General features: G+C 41.4%; 1 long non-coding RNA gene across 6 annotated transcripts in view; it reads left to right on the top strand.

Annotated features, from left to right (window-relative positions):
* The first annotated feature begins 2191 nt into the window (after positions 1–2191).
* Positions 2192–14436, top strand: part of LOC139677317 (uncharacterized) — a 250380-nt gene continuing 238135 nt past the window's right edge. For all 6 annotated transcript variants that reach the window (XR_011698847.1, XR_011698852.1, XR_011698850.1 and 3 more), the window contains exon 1: positions 2192–2444. This is a non-coding gene — a long non-coding RNA (uncharacterized lncRNA). The remainder of the gene's footprint in view (positions 2445–14436) is intronic.

The following is a 14436-nucleotide window of genomic DNA, read 5'->3' as shown; positions in this document are numbered from 1 at the left end:
GGGACTGTTCATTTCCAGAGAACGGTGACAACCCAGGCTAACTTTCAGGCCTGTGCATCCATAATCTGCATCCTTGTACAAAAGACTTTTGGCATCACACATTTCACCCACACCACATACTTAAATGGTTTATTTTTCTTTATTAGTGGGTCTAAGGTTTCCCTTGGGCCTTGGGAGGGCTCACTTTTGGACAGTGTACAATGTTAAGGTGTTAAAGACTGATCAACACAAAGTCTTGCTCTTGGAGGACTATATTGACTTGTTTGGTGAACAAGCTTGTTACTGTGATTTTATTCTGGATAAAGAGGCATCTGTAGTAACTCAATGCAGCCTGAGAGAGGCTCCTTAGGACTTTTGAAGATGACATTTGATTTTCAGCCAGAATAACAGAGTTCCACCTGGACGACACATAAGCTTTTTTTTGTTGCTAAAGCTCTCTTTTGGAAGAGATTGGATCATAAATGATTTGAAGGGTTTCCTGGGGCATTGAATAACATCTTTAAGAAACTGATTTAACCCCCTGAGAGGTCAATGGGAATTTTTCATCTGACTTCAGGAACCTTAAACAAGGCATTTCTTTCCTGTTCTTCAAAAACAAAATCTTCCTGACTATTGTTTGCATTATTCTCTCTGCTTTTCTTTCTGCCACTGAACTCCCCTCTGGAATTAGTCTTTTAATCTGCATGGTAAAAAAAAAAAGGAAAAAATGTGCTGATAAGTGGAGACTGGACAGCGGATACATCAGCTCTGTGATTACCCTCCTATATTTGGACATTGAAAGTGAGAAGCTGCTGCCAATTGCAGCCAGTCCACGGGGACTGGTGGATTCTGTCAATGGATATTGTTGAATTGCCTTTTTTACCAGTGGCTGTCGCTATCTTTTTGGGCCTACTAACACCCAGGTCGATAACTGAAAGGCTGTGTGGACACAGAGGTTTCCTCTGCTTCCTAAATTGGTAGCAGAGATTATGTGTTACAAATCACGTGCCATTATGTGGTGAATTTGGATCATAATCTAAAGGAGATGTACACCTGGTGTACTTTTTGCAGCTGCCATACTGGATTAATTATACTTTATTTCTAATTGATATTCTTCAAAAAGAAAGGCTGTGAAACAATTGGTCTTAGGACATCATCTGACCCTTAGTCCTCAGTTGTCTTTTGACAGGTGAATGTGAATCAGGTGTCACAGCTGATCTACAGAGAAAACCTCAGATCAGCCAGAGCTGAACAATCTCTCTGATTTTGCAGAATTCGTCTGAATTATTTCATGCCATCCAGAACTGAAATTTTGGTTAGGCCACCTATAAAGCCAGGTAGATATAATTCAGGTCAAGATTGGGAGCTTTCTTGGAGTTCAGGAATATTTCTTCACCTGCACACACAACTCCCCCCCCACCCCCCCCAACACACTGCGTGTGTGGTTTTGTGGACAAAGCTGATTGAATTAAACCTGAGTCCTTTCATGCTGTCTGGGACCAGGAGTTAATGAACTGTTGCCTGCAATGTTTAGTGCTGTGTGTAATCAGTCACTAATTGTAGAAACAACTGATTTGAGGGAGTTCATGGCAATTATGAAACGCTTGTAATGGCAGCAGTGTGCTGAAACAAAATAAAAGGCACTCTCTTTTCTCAAGCAAAACCCAGCAGTGAAGTGGCTGAGGTCTCAGGGGGAAAATTATAGTCTCTGCTTTGACACTCAGCAGAATCAGAAAGTATTAAATACTGCTTCAAAAAAATCAGTAGTTGTTTTTTGCAAGTAATGTTAATCTTAAAATTGTGGAGGTAATCTTGCTTGGTTTTAGTTTTGCAGAAGTTTATGCTTTGGGCTCACCTGATGGCATTGGCAGAGTGTTAACCTGGCATCAGGCACAGGGGTGGGGGGAGCAATGTGCTAATTTCCATTTCTTCGTGAATCAATCAATAAACAAACTGGAATGTCACTATAAATCCTAGAAAAATTGCCTGCTGAGAAAACGTGAACATTTTTGTACAGTTGCTGCTTTCAGAAGCCAAAGTAAAGGATAGCCCTGAAATATGCTAAGTCTGAATGCTAAGGTTAAATCAGCAACATCATCAGTCACGCTGGCTGGGTCTTCAACAGACAAAATGAATATCACTCAGGATCTGTCTATCTCAGCCCCACTGCACACTGGCAGTGCCCTGCAAAGGGTGGGGAGGCACACACACTGCCTGGGCTCTGCTGGTGCCCTCTCTGCTTCTGTTTGATGCAGATTTATCACACTAACAGGCTAAACCTCACTAAGCTACAGAGAGCTTTTAAGGCAATTATACTGCAGTGTCCGCTTTCTGCAAGTCACAGTCTCGCTAAGCAGTGGTGGAAGAGTGAGTTGGATAATTAATCTGCAGTCTTTGCCTTTCATTCATAATGAATAACTCGCTTAAAAATGTAACGCTTCTCCTAGGTGGCTTGTCTTCTTAATGTAAGTCCTTGTTATGTACATTTTTGATCTGTATGTATTTTCCTGTGGTTATAGATAACTACACCTGTGGCACAGGTCTGTGGGGTGATAAATGCATGATAGTGTGTGCACAGGATTTCCAGACCTGGGATCATAAGTGATTTCTGCAGTCACAGGTGAGGTGCTCAACAACCTCCTGATGTGCTGAAGTTTGCACAACCCAGAGAGCAGGGATATGCAGCAAGTTGTAGCTCAATGGGCAAAGCTTAGGCAAAAACCTTCTGTTTCCCTACTCATCAGCAAATTGGGCAAATCAGAGTGTGTTCAACCCTGGCCTGGAGGAGATGTGATCTGCTATAGTTTTAAACAGTTTTCTGTCGGTGGAGATGTGGAGAAAATACATATTATGGATTGGATGAACCTGGTTATCCCACCGCTGCTTCTTTGCAGTTGGTGAACATGCTGCAAAGCTTCTCTTTTCCTGACTAACTGGGCTGTAAAACTGTGTGCAACATCCTGCCAGGTAACAGGACTTTGTTTGCTAGTGAATACTCACCAAGACAGGAAATACTGCCTGAAATAGAAAGGTATGGAGATCCCCATACAAGACAGCTGGATTTTGTTTCAATCCACTGTATCAGGTGAATTAATTTGTGGATTAATTCATGCTGGATTAACAGATTAGCTAAAAACACTTATCTGTTGGAGGATCTCTGTCAACCTGCTGAACCAGGGACTCATATCCTATAGGTTGTTATAAAAATAAGGAAAGAAAGAGCTCACAGGAACTGAGAGGTGCTGTGCCTGTGCTATTTCTCCAGGCCAGTTCTTCACATGGCTATTGATCTTCTGCTGGCAGGTTTGGTTTTGTTGTATTTTTCAGGTATTGGAGAAGAGCTCAGCTGCAATAAGTGCTAGTGCAACTATGGCAGTTTGTAGTAGCTGATGGTCTGGTGTTCCCAGATTTTAGAGTGGACTGTTTCATATTAATTTTAACAATAAGTTGTGCTGGACACCTTTTCCTGTTGTAGCACTTACAAAGAGGAAGAGAGAAAAGTATTTATATCCTTCAATTAAGTTTCTTTGGCATCTTTACACACAGCATCAGAAGGTGAAAGTGGGGCAGGAAATAGGTATATCCTAATGTAATTTTTAAGGAAAAAAAAAGAAGTCTTATTGAAATTTCCCATTTTATTCCTTACTTTTCCTTGAAATTACAGCAGGTCCTGATCATTTACAATGTTGGCAGCTCCAAGTGTCAGTTAATGTTTTCAGGGTTGCATTTATCCAAACCACCACTAATAACTTTTAGTAGACTTCCTGTGAAAATGTAATCACTAAAGAAATGCAAAAAAAATACCATATCTTGAATCTATACCATGTAAAGTACAGAGTTTTTAACACTCTAAAACTGCTGGATTAGTTTATGGCTGCTGAAACCCCAGCCACTCTGAGCATGGGACTCAGAGCTGTGTGATGCTCCTTGGGATCCTGTGCCTGCACTGGGGTATGAGGGCACATGGCCTCGTGGGTTACACAACAGCAGGTGTGGAGGTGCACTTGGAAGCCATTTCCCCCATTTCTCAGGTCTCACTCATGCTGCTTGTGGAGCATGGAGGAAGGGACTGGAGCCATGGCTGGTGCTGTGGAGCAGTGAGGAAGGGACTGGAGCCATGGCTGGTGCTGTGGAGGATGGAGGAAGGGACTGGAGCCATGGCTGGTGCTGTGGAGCAGGGAGGAAGGGACTGGAGTTGTGGCTGGTGCTGTGAAGCAGGGATGGAGGGACTGGATCCATGGCTGGTGCTGTGGAGCAGGGAGGAAGGGGCTGGAGCTGTGCCTTTGCTGTGTGCATGCATTTGCAGCGAGGCTGAGGTCAGAGCAGAAGAATGCTGCTGTAATTATGGCTGCAGGCAAGGGCTGAGCATAATGGGAATCAGGGTCTGGCTCAGCCAAAGATTTCCTGTATGATCCTGGTCAAGTCACTTAATTACTTTTGCCTCATTTCTCAGTTGTACAGTGTATATCCTAAGGCTTCAGTTACCTGCCTTGTCTATTTAAATCAAACTCCCTTTGAAGCCAGGACTGTACAATGAGACTATACTGTTAATTGGAGTCTCTGGGTGATAGTGTAATTGTGTGTAGTGTAATAACAACATTTCCCTGCAATTTGCATCAGTTTTGCCACTGAATCAGTCCTCTGCAAAGCTCCCAGTTTTGTACTGCTGGTGTTGAATACCAGTGCACAAAACTTAGCACTGGCCCATTAAATGTGGGCTAATCTCACTCAGGAGACTCAGCACTGAGTTCACTGGAGTCAAAGGCAGACTTCTCATTTATTATTTTTGGAGGCTGGGATTTACCCCTAAATCCCTTCTTTTGCTGGCAGAATGGAGCAGAAGGCTTGCTACCATGTCAGTGTGTGGTGACCCTGCATCCCTGGATGTAGATGCTGTGTGGTCTAATTTGGGAAATAGCTGTCCAGCTCAGTTCCACAAAGTCTTTAGGTTTAGGGGTAGTGGATCTGTACTTCCATGGTGGGGATCATTTCTGCTGCATAAACTTACAGGCAAGAAGTTCAGAAAAAGTTAAAGCAACCCTTGGTTTTTCCCCTAAGAGTAGTGTGTTCTTTAAAAAGTATTCTAGCAAAATAAATAAATAAACAAGTCAAGTTTCATTTGATTTTAAGAGAAACAAGCAGAACACAGATTTAACAAACTAACCCTTGCCATACAATTTCAGTGACATTTTGAACAGCGGCTCATGTTTTGGGATGAACTGTCCTGACAGAAATTGCTGTTTTGTAACTGTAAATACTGCTGAAATCTAAGCTTATGTAAATATTTTTAAATGGGAGGAACACAGACAATATGTAATGTGGAGTTTAGGTTGATTCTGATGGAGATTGGATCTGCTAGAGTAACTCAGCTGGCCGTGATGGGGTCCGTGGTAATTGGGGCTGAAGTGAATGGTTAAGAGCAGATTGTTTTCATAATTTTGAGTGGTGGAGCTTGGGAAGGGAGAAATCCAACCCTGTGTAAAGGGCCTGCATGAGTGCCATAGATCTCACTTATCCCCCTGAAACTCCTCTGAATGGGACTGAAATGGGAAATTAATCAGAGAAATCAATACAAGGTCAAATGGTGTTTGTTTACCCCAGAGTAGGCAGGAGGGAAAAATTAATTTGTAGTGTAAGTCTATGAAGTTGAGTGGGTTTTGCTGACTTTCAGTATGAATTTGGCTGGGAACCCAAGTGAATAATGAGTAGACATGGATTAAGAAAGCTCACAATTTTTTATGGGTTTTGAGCAAAAGCCTCCATTTTTTCTCAACATTAAAATAGTGTAGAAGAGTATTCAGTTTCAAAATTTTCTGTTTATTTTTCTGAATGGGAATACGTAGTCTATCAGAGGAGCCATAGAATTCCTCATATTTAAATATTTTTGAAGTGTATATGTATATTTTCTTCACTTCAAAAGCAGGAGGTTCAACATTTTATTATGGAAGAGAACCTGGAGAATGAGACAAGTTTTTACCTGTTGTGAAATGTCCCATCTCAGTCTGGTTGCACACTGGGTAGACTCTTAGATGTCACCTAATATGTTGTTTCTGGAGCTATTTAAATTAACAGAGAAAGCTCTTGCACTCTTTGATGGGTGAGCAGTTTAACTCTGAAAATAGTATATATGCTGCAGTTTAGCATGGAAAAGGTGGGATCTCAAGCTGCAGATGGTCTGCAGTTGCCATTAATCTATGAATTAGTCTATATACATCCTTGCCACATCACAAGAACATTTATAGTAAAGATTCTTCCACTTGTATGTGTGCATACACCAAATATATGTGTAGAAGCAGCTAAGAATTTGCCAGGTGCACCTACTATTAATAGCAGGGGAAAATCTCCTCTTCCAGCACAGCCTCTACTCACTTTGGGTAACAGAACTGTGAGATACTCCCTGCATAATGTACTGAACATTCCAAGGGTGTTCACTAATAAAAGTGAAAATTTGAGTGACTACTTAAGTGAATGAATAATTTACTAAAAGAGCTGTGTAGTTTTGCCTTCCATGTTTATGTGTACATGTATGTAGATGGGCATCTAGACAGTGGGATGGATTGGATTATGAGGTTCCTGTCACTGTCAGTGGTGGGAGGTCAGTGCCACCAGATGATAAAACAAAGTGCCTGTATGTGTTAGGCTGTTAACTTTTCCCCAGCAGTTATATTAGGTGGTGAAAATATTCTCTGAAATTCAGACATGCTAACCTTGGTCCTGTTTATATCTGTATCATCTGAAAAGGTGGGGTCTGCCTGGCATGGGATGATACAGGCACATGGCAGTACTTTCATCCACTAAGTTCATAAAATCCTGACTTGACTGAACAAAGTGCTTTAATAAGTGTGATGGGTTTTGGAGTTGGTAGCTTGGAATTATTCCTTTTCTTCAGTTACACTAATGCATCTAATAAATTAACAAGCGTAGGGATACCTTAATGCCAAAGAAGGAGCCTCTGCTTCTTGCAGTCCATTGGCATCTGTAGGTGATTTTGGTGTTGGGAGTTTTGCTGTTGACTTAACAGGGCCAGGATTTCTCCTGAGGAGAGTATTCCCACAAACAAAGGCAACTTGCATGAGTAAAAGCATCTGAACTGGTTTGTGTGTTCCTTAGACTTTCTTTCAGCACTATTTGACTGTCCCAAGCAGTAAAATAAATGCCACTGATGCCTTCATATCCTTTTCAATTTGTCAAACAGAAAACAATAGTTTCCACTTCCATTGTGTGATTTATGTTTCCTTAATGCACAACTGGTGCTTTGACATGCTGCAGAAGAGAATTTGTTGGACACGGTAATACTGATAGAAAAATATTCTCTCTATTTAGATGTCATGACAATTTCTTTTTCAAATGAAAATGCCAGTGTCACATACAAATGTTACCTTTTCCCCTGATTATCTTGTAGAAAGCTAATAGTTTTGGAATAGATACAGGTTTTTAATGCATTGCTATGGTTCTGGTTTATAGAAAAATGGATCAATTACCAAGGCAGGCTTCAAAGAGGGAGACTGCCCTAAGTTATAAATGGCTCAGTCCCTTAATTCTGTCATAATCCTATTTGATATATAGTTCTCAGTGCTGCTGAATCCTTTTAGGGCTCTTTGATCAAGTGAGTACTTTCAAATGTGATGCCTCCTGTCATCTAACCCCCTAAAAATAACACAACTTGCCATTTAATTTCTGGAAACATTCATTTTCTCTGCCTTTTTTTTTAATAGGGAAAACAAAAAGCTTCACTTTCATATTAGCTAATTTTAGGAGAGAAAGAACAACTATAGGAAACAAGAGGTTTTTATTTATCAAAGATCCGCTTCAATATTCCTCCTTAGACTGATCTGAGCTGCAGCAGAGAGAGGACCAGACCACTCAGATACCGATGTTCTGGGTTTCACTAAGGACTTAATTAATTGAGAATATCAGATATGTGAGAGATGCCAGAATATCACAGACAGCTTCTGTTTGCAAAAGTAACAAATGATTTGGCAATTATTTTGAGATATCTTACTGGATGCCTTGAAATACAACAATAAGGAGCAGATCTCTGTGTGGTGCTTCATGTCTGGCTTTTTTCAGCATCCTGATGGGTCTTTTCCAGATTAGGTCATGGGACTCATTAGATGTGCATGTTTGACATAGATCCTTTTCTTCCTCCCAATTTTTAAAAGAACACCAGGAAATTGTACAGTTACTAAGCCTGAGTTAATATTTTTTATATTAGGGTGATGTGGTGCCAGAACTCCTGGTTTTCTGTTGGGTACTATAACTGCTGTCACTGCTAGTCAAAATCCAGCTCTGCAAGGAAGAAAAGCATGCAAATGGAAGGTTTAATATTTGGCATATGAGAAGTTCTTTGTTTTCCTTCTCTTTTGCAACCGCTGTCACTACATTACATTCAGCATTGGTGTTCTTTCTTCCTGTAACTGATATGCACCCAGGTAAGCAGATCCATCGACTTCACCAAGACAACTCAAGAGAATGAGGGATTTTAGGATCAAATTGTCCAGACTTGTGCAAGGTTTTCAACTCTTCTAGCTGGAAATTGGCAGCTCCTGGAGCTACGCTTGGCAATTTTCTGTAGGAGAAGCTTGGTCTGGGGCACGAGAATCCCAGTAGGAAAGTTTGGCTCCCACACAGTCATGGCTAACCCAGGACCTCCAAGTTTGCTCAACCAGTCATGTTTTCCAAGAGCATCATTTATATCCTAGAAAGGGAAAACACTGGAGGGGTGTGCTTGAGGTGAACCTTGCAGACCTCTCACTGATGTGAAATGCATATGAACTTTGTTCCCATGGCGGTGTTGGAGCTGCAGGCTCTTGGGAGCCACGGCTCACACCGTGCACACTCAGCGGGGCAGCCTGCACAATTTGGCTTCTTTTCTACCTTTGCATCTCAGCTCAAAAGCCAGTCAGCTCTTGGCTTTCTTACACATGACCGTGACCTGTCTTCCTGCAGACATCTCCTTTTGAGAGGTATTGAGAGTATGTTAAAGGTTCAATGTCATTGTAAATACTCTTAAAAGGTAGATTAAATGTCCCTATCTGTCCCTTGGAGCAATTAGATTCACCTACAACCTCCAAATGAAGTGCTGGGGACATGACAGCCAAATGCTGTCATGATGGAACCAGGCTGGCTTGTAAAAAGGGCTGTGCAATGATGCAGCTGTCTGTGAGCACAGGAGACTGGATGCTTTCTCCTATAGAAATAGGTTATCCCAACCAATCCTGTGTTCCTGTTTGACCAGCTCTCCCTTAGCATTTAACAAGTAGAACAGACCATCGCAGACGTAGTTCCAACCTGTTCAGATGTTATTCTGCTTCTGCCTACAGGTTATTTTATGTTCAGCTGGAAACTTGAGCATTTTGAACTCCTGAACCACCATCTGCTCAATCTATACAGTGTGTTTATCAAAGGGTTTAAGTGCACTGTAAGGTCCAAACCATTTTATGGAGCCCTGCCAGCTGAAATGAAATATTAGTTGCTGTATATTTTGAAAAACTGTCGCTTTGTAGGCCAAGAGAGCTTGGAGATCCCAGCTGGTAATCAAAGAGCAGTGTCACATTTTTTATGGTTAGGGACTCCATAGGTCCCAGTTTCTTTAGAAACCAAACTGATGAATTAGCCAATCAAATTTAGATATGACTTAAATCCAAAATGCCATCACCAAGGACCTGAATCACCAACAATAACAACCAAAGAGTCAGACCTTGTCAAAATAAACACACGAAGCATCTATGCAGGATGTTTAGCTTCACATTCAATAAATCCCTCCTTAGAAAACAAAAGCTAAACATAAGTGTGATCCTGCAAGCACTTCTGCCTGGGGAGAAATGTCCTAATCTGTCACCATTAGGGTCTGAAAGAGTTTGCTATTGATTTCTGTGTGTTAGGTGCTAAGACTCCTCATCCCTCCCAGTCCACAGGGCTGGGGATAAGAGAGAAAACAAGCATTAGGAGACTTCAGTCCTTGGTCCTGTAATGCAATTAATGACAATTAAGTATGATTCTGCACCTTATTACTTAGCACTCAGGTTAATCCAGTGAAGGCCATGCTCTGAGATGTGTGCTAGTGGAATGGATTGCTGAGCCTTAAACCTGACCTCATATCAAGTGAGAAGTTTACTCTTTCAGAGCTGTTGTTGCTGTCAGTGTGACAGCAATGGCCTTTGCCAGCTCTGGACTCACAGGAGCCACATGCAGGTTGTCTGAGGATGGGTGAGGTGTGCCCGATTGGAGGCAAGAACGAGGCAGAGGTGAATGCTGTGTCACTGAGGCAGTGCCTTTGGAAGATGTTTTCTCCAGCATCTTCCTAGTTTGACAGGCCACATGGCCTGCAGTAGGCATCTCATGGTGGGTCTTGGGAGGTGAGAACTGGAGTAAATGAGGAGAATTGTAACACTATCTCCTTTGTTTGGATCTTGCTTCCTGCAGTGAGCTCCTGAGTCAGCCCAAGGCGTGTGATAGGGCTGCGCTTCACCCTGCTGACCAGAACGTAACCGGGTGCTTGGCAGGACCTCTGGGAGACCAGGCCCTGGGGTTTGGAAAGAGGGGGAAGGGGAAAGCAGGATTACTCCTGAGCTGAGCTCTGAGCATGCAGCTGTCCTAACTGAGACACTTGCAAGCCTTGGAAAATAAACCCACACAAGCCACTCTTTTCTGATCAAAGAATGAAGTGGCTTAAGCTGGATAAAGCCTGTGTTGGTGACAGACTTCACTGCTAGGGCCAGCTCGTGCATTTCCTTCATTTAGCAATGGCTTTTAAGGATTTTGATTTAATTCTTTGGGTGTTAAACATAAGCAGAAAATTCTAATCAGACAGTTTTGTTTTAATTATGGAGTTTAGCAGCTTCAAAATAGAATACCATCCCTGAAATGTTTCCTGTAAAGTGTTCTGTTAAAATGTATTGTTCTATCTTTTTCTTGCAGCTGAGTTTAGCACAGAGTAGCTCTTTAGACCACAACAGAGAGCAGTTTGCTTGTGACTTTTCAAGGAGAAATTGTTTTGAGTGACTGTATAACCTCCAGAGCCCCAGAACACATCTGATTTCCCCTCACCTCTGCTGTGACTTGTTCCATGACATGGGATTATCGATAATATATGTATCTTCTTACTGTACTGCTCAGTACATTCTCCTATAGGTAGATCTGGTTAGAAAGCACTTGAAGTTTCCTTACACATCTCCACTTCCCCAAGGGATCAATGTCTTGATGGATCACATTCAAACACATTCAACATCTCACGGAGGGTGTGTGAAAGGACAAGAGAATCACTTTCACTCTATCCATATCCATTTCCTATTGCACTCCCTGTTTTATAACTGTTGGCATGCCTGGAGAGAAAAGTGTTTCTCAAGGTCACAGGAGGTGGAAAATAGCCGCTGTCAAGGTACAGAGATTTTTGAGTCAGGGTTACAAAGGCAGAACCTTTATCTAACTCCAAGGAGGGGTTGTTGGGACTCACTCGCTGATGGTGACAGAGTGTCTGTGTGTACAGTGGGGTTGTGGTGTGTTGGGGACATTTTTAGCCTTTTCAAATAGGGTTAAGTGCTTATTTTTAAAAAAAAGATGAGAACAATTTTTGCATTTGCAGGGTAAGAATAATTTTGTAAGCTTCTTGGCTTTGCATTGCAGGAGTGAAGGACAATATGATTCCAGCATTATTGCGTTTCCCCCTCCCTTCACAGTGGGATCTGTACGTGTGCCTTACATAGTGCAGTGCAGTTTAAGGCACTGCACACTTGCTGCTTCCACTGAGTCGTTTTATCAGCATTAAAAGGAGATGCTGACAGACTGGGAGTGTCCAGCAGTGAACAGTCACTTGTAGGAGTTTTAGTGACACTCTTGTGAGGGTGGGAATTAACCCTGAATTTGCCACACCCAAAGTGAGGTCCCCACCTGTTTGGTTTCAGAGAAGGGGAAGAAGCACATCGTTTCCTTGTAGCCTTGAGATGGAATGTCAAGTGCCTGTGAACCTATCCTAGCACAGTGTCTTCCAAATCAAAAATATGTATTTTGGATCTGCCAAAAGGAATGTTTGTCAGTGTCAAAGCAATTCACTTCAGCCATGTGCATTTAAGAGAGAATACAGACCAGGCAAGTGCATGCAGCGTCCTCTGAGGCATCCAATAACTCTTGGAGTTCTCTACCACAGATCTTTCTAAAATTTATTTTGTTTTAATAGAAAACATAGTTTATGGAACTTTCTGAGAGGAAATTTCATTATTGTCACAAAACCATTCATCCTTCATTGGGGAAGGCAAATGAAGTATTTTGTTTCTACTTGGACTTCTTGAGTTTTTGGGTTTTTGAATCAAATTATGTATTGAGTCATGTTCACATGCAATCTGCTTCTATCCCAACTGCCAGGATGTCTTATGGGGCTTGTAGTTTTCTAGTGCTACATGTACCCAAGCTCCAGACCTGTTAATCATCAAATTAACCTTAGTCTTCCACAATCTTTAGCTGAACTGGTGGTTGTACCTGAGTGTCAGCTGGATAAGGGGAATCTCTGACTCAAATCTAGAGTCCATATGCTGGAAAGGCCATATTAAACAGGGAACAGCTGATTTTGCTCTGCAAAGACCTGCAGATTTCATAGCCTTGTAAAAGCAGGAACCAGATGTATATTTTAATGAAATTTAATGAATTCAGTATTGGACTGCCAGGAAAGGAGGGAAGCTGAGATGATAGGAACTGAAGGGAGGTATTTATTAATTTTTTTCAGAATATATTGGGTCAAACCCAAGAAATATTTAAGCTGAGCTTTTGAAAGGGCTGTAGATTCCCAATACCCACTGACAGCAGGAGCTGTGGGGCATACACTCTCTTGATTTTTCTGGAAAATCTAAATGGTCTCAGTGGAGTTTTTTCCTTTGCTCTTTTTTCTTTATTTTTTTGTCCTTGAAGTGAAACATGTGTAATGCTTGTATGTGATGGGTAAATAAATCTTTCTTCCCTGAAAAAGGTGGTTTGGATAATGTATAGCATTGCGCATAACACTCATAAAGTGCCAGTCCTGGAGCATCTCAGGTGATTCCTTAACTTGAGAACTTGCCAGGGAGGGCTGCTTATTTCCCTCATTTTACAGTCTGAAAAACCAAGACACAGAATAAGCTGTATGCAATCACACAACTGGATCAGAAAGATACTGTGGATTTCCCTGTATGTTTATTTTTCATGTGTTCTGTTAGCCTTGGCTCAAGTGCATTTTCCAGTAGTGATGGCATTCCCATTAGCACATGACTTGGATGGTGGTAGGTTCCACACAGATTAAGAAAGAAGCAGAGTTTCTGAGAAGGCTTTATAGCCTGAAAAGATCATGGCATTCCCTGTGTGAGGAGAGCTGCTTAAAATCTTCCTGCCTCTTCTTGTGTGGAAGTGACATTTCAGCACGTTTGACTTTGCCCAACTTAGACTTTTTATTTTCGCTTTGCAAGTTGTGTTTTGTAAATATTTGTCAATTTGCTGGTGTTTGTGCCTCTTACAGCCTTGAACAAAGCTTATTACTGTTAGTGAACATATCTGCCTTTTGGCATCTTTCCATTTCATTCTTAGAATTCCATAGTTTTAACACACTAAAAGTAAATTCTTCTTATTGCTGTTAATTCTGCTGCCCTTATAACCTTTTACTTCTCTTATCACTTTACTACAGTTTTTTGTTTCTCAATTTTATCTGTAGTTTTCAATTCTCTTCCTCTTTCCACTCCTATTCATTATCTGTTTTATTTATACATACTTAACATTCATAAATAGCTGCTTTTCCTTCTCCCTCCTTTTTGTATACTGGCTCCTTCTTTGCTAATTGTGTCCTTTTGAGCTAATTAGCAATGCTCTCAACATCAGTCACAACTTTCTGTTTACATTCTTTCTACTCCTCTAAGTGGCAAAGTTGGTTTAGCCAATGACTTCCCAAAAGCAGCCAAATCCAGGACAAATGAAAGTTCAGGGCAGAAAGGAATCTAAAAATGTCCTTTATATTTGACTCACTCTTACTCCATCCAAGTGCCCTGACAAATTTCCACTTGTCCTTAGGATGACTGAGGTAGATATAAATAAACCACAACATGTGACCTAGCAAGGAGTGCGAGGGGTTGAAATCCCATCCCAAATAATCAATCCCACTGCAATTTCCTAAGTAAGATTGGAGAAGGGATAAGAGTCAGCTGTACTGAGCAGCAGTGATTAGCCTCATTTACCCTGAATTGCCTAGGAATGGTGAGGTTCTGTGATTGTATAAGTCACCAGCTGAGCAAAAGTGTCTGAGGGAAGGGATGGAATGAGAGCGTGGGTTTGTTCCTAGGTGGTAGAAAGCACTTGGCCATGAACTGTGCAGCTCTAGAGTTTCTGTGCAAATTGCTACTACTTCAAGGCCAGCTCAGTGCAGAAATTTTGTGAATTGCTTGGGAATTTACTAATCTTATTAAATTTCTGCTATATTCTTGCAATAGCCATTATTTTTCATTC

Source organism: Pithys albifrons, chromosome 12, assembly GCF_047495875.1.
Source record: "Pithys albifrons albifrons isolate INPA30051 chromosome 12, PitAlb_v1, whole genome shotgun sequence".
NCBI lineage: Eukaryota > Metazoa > Chordata > Aves > Passeriformes > Thamnophilidae > Pithys > Pithys albifrons.
The sequence above is the reverse complement of the archived record's forward strand: the minus strand, read 5'-3'. Positions and strand labels throughout refer to the sequence as shown.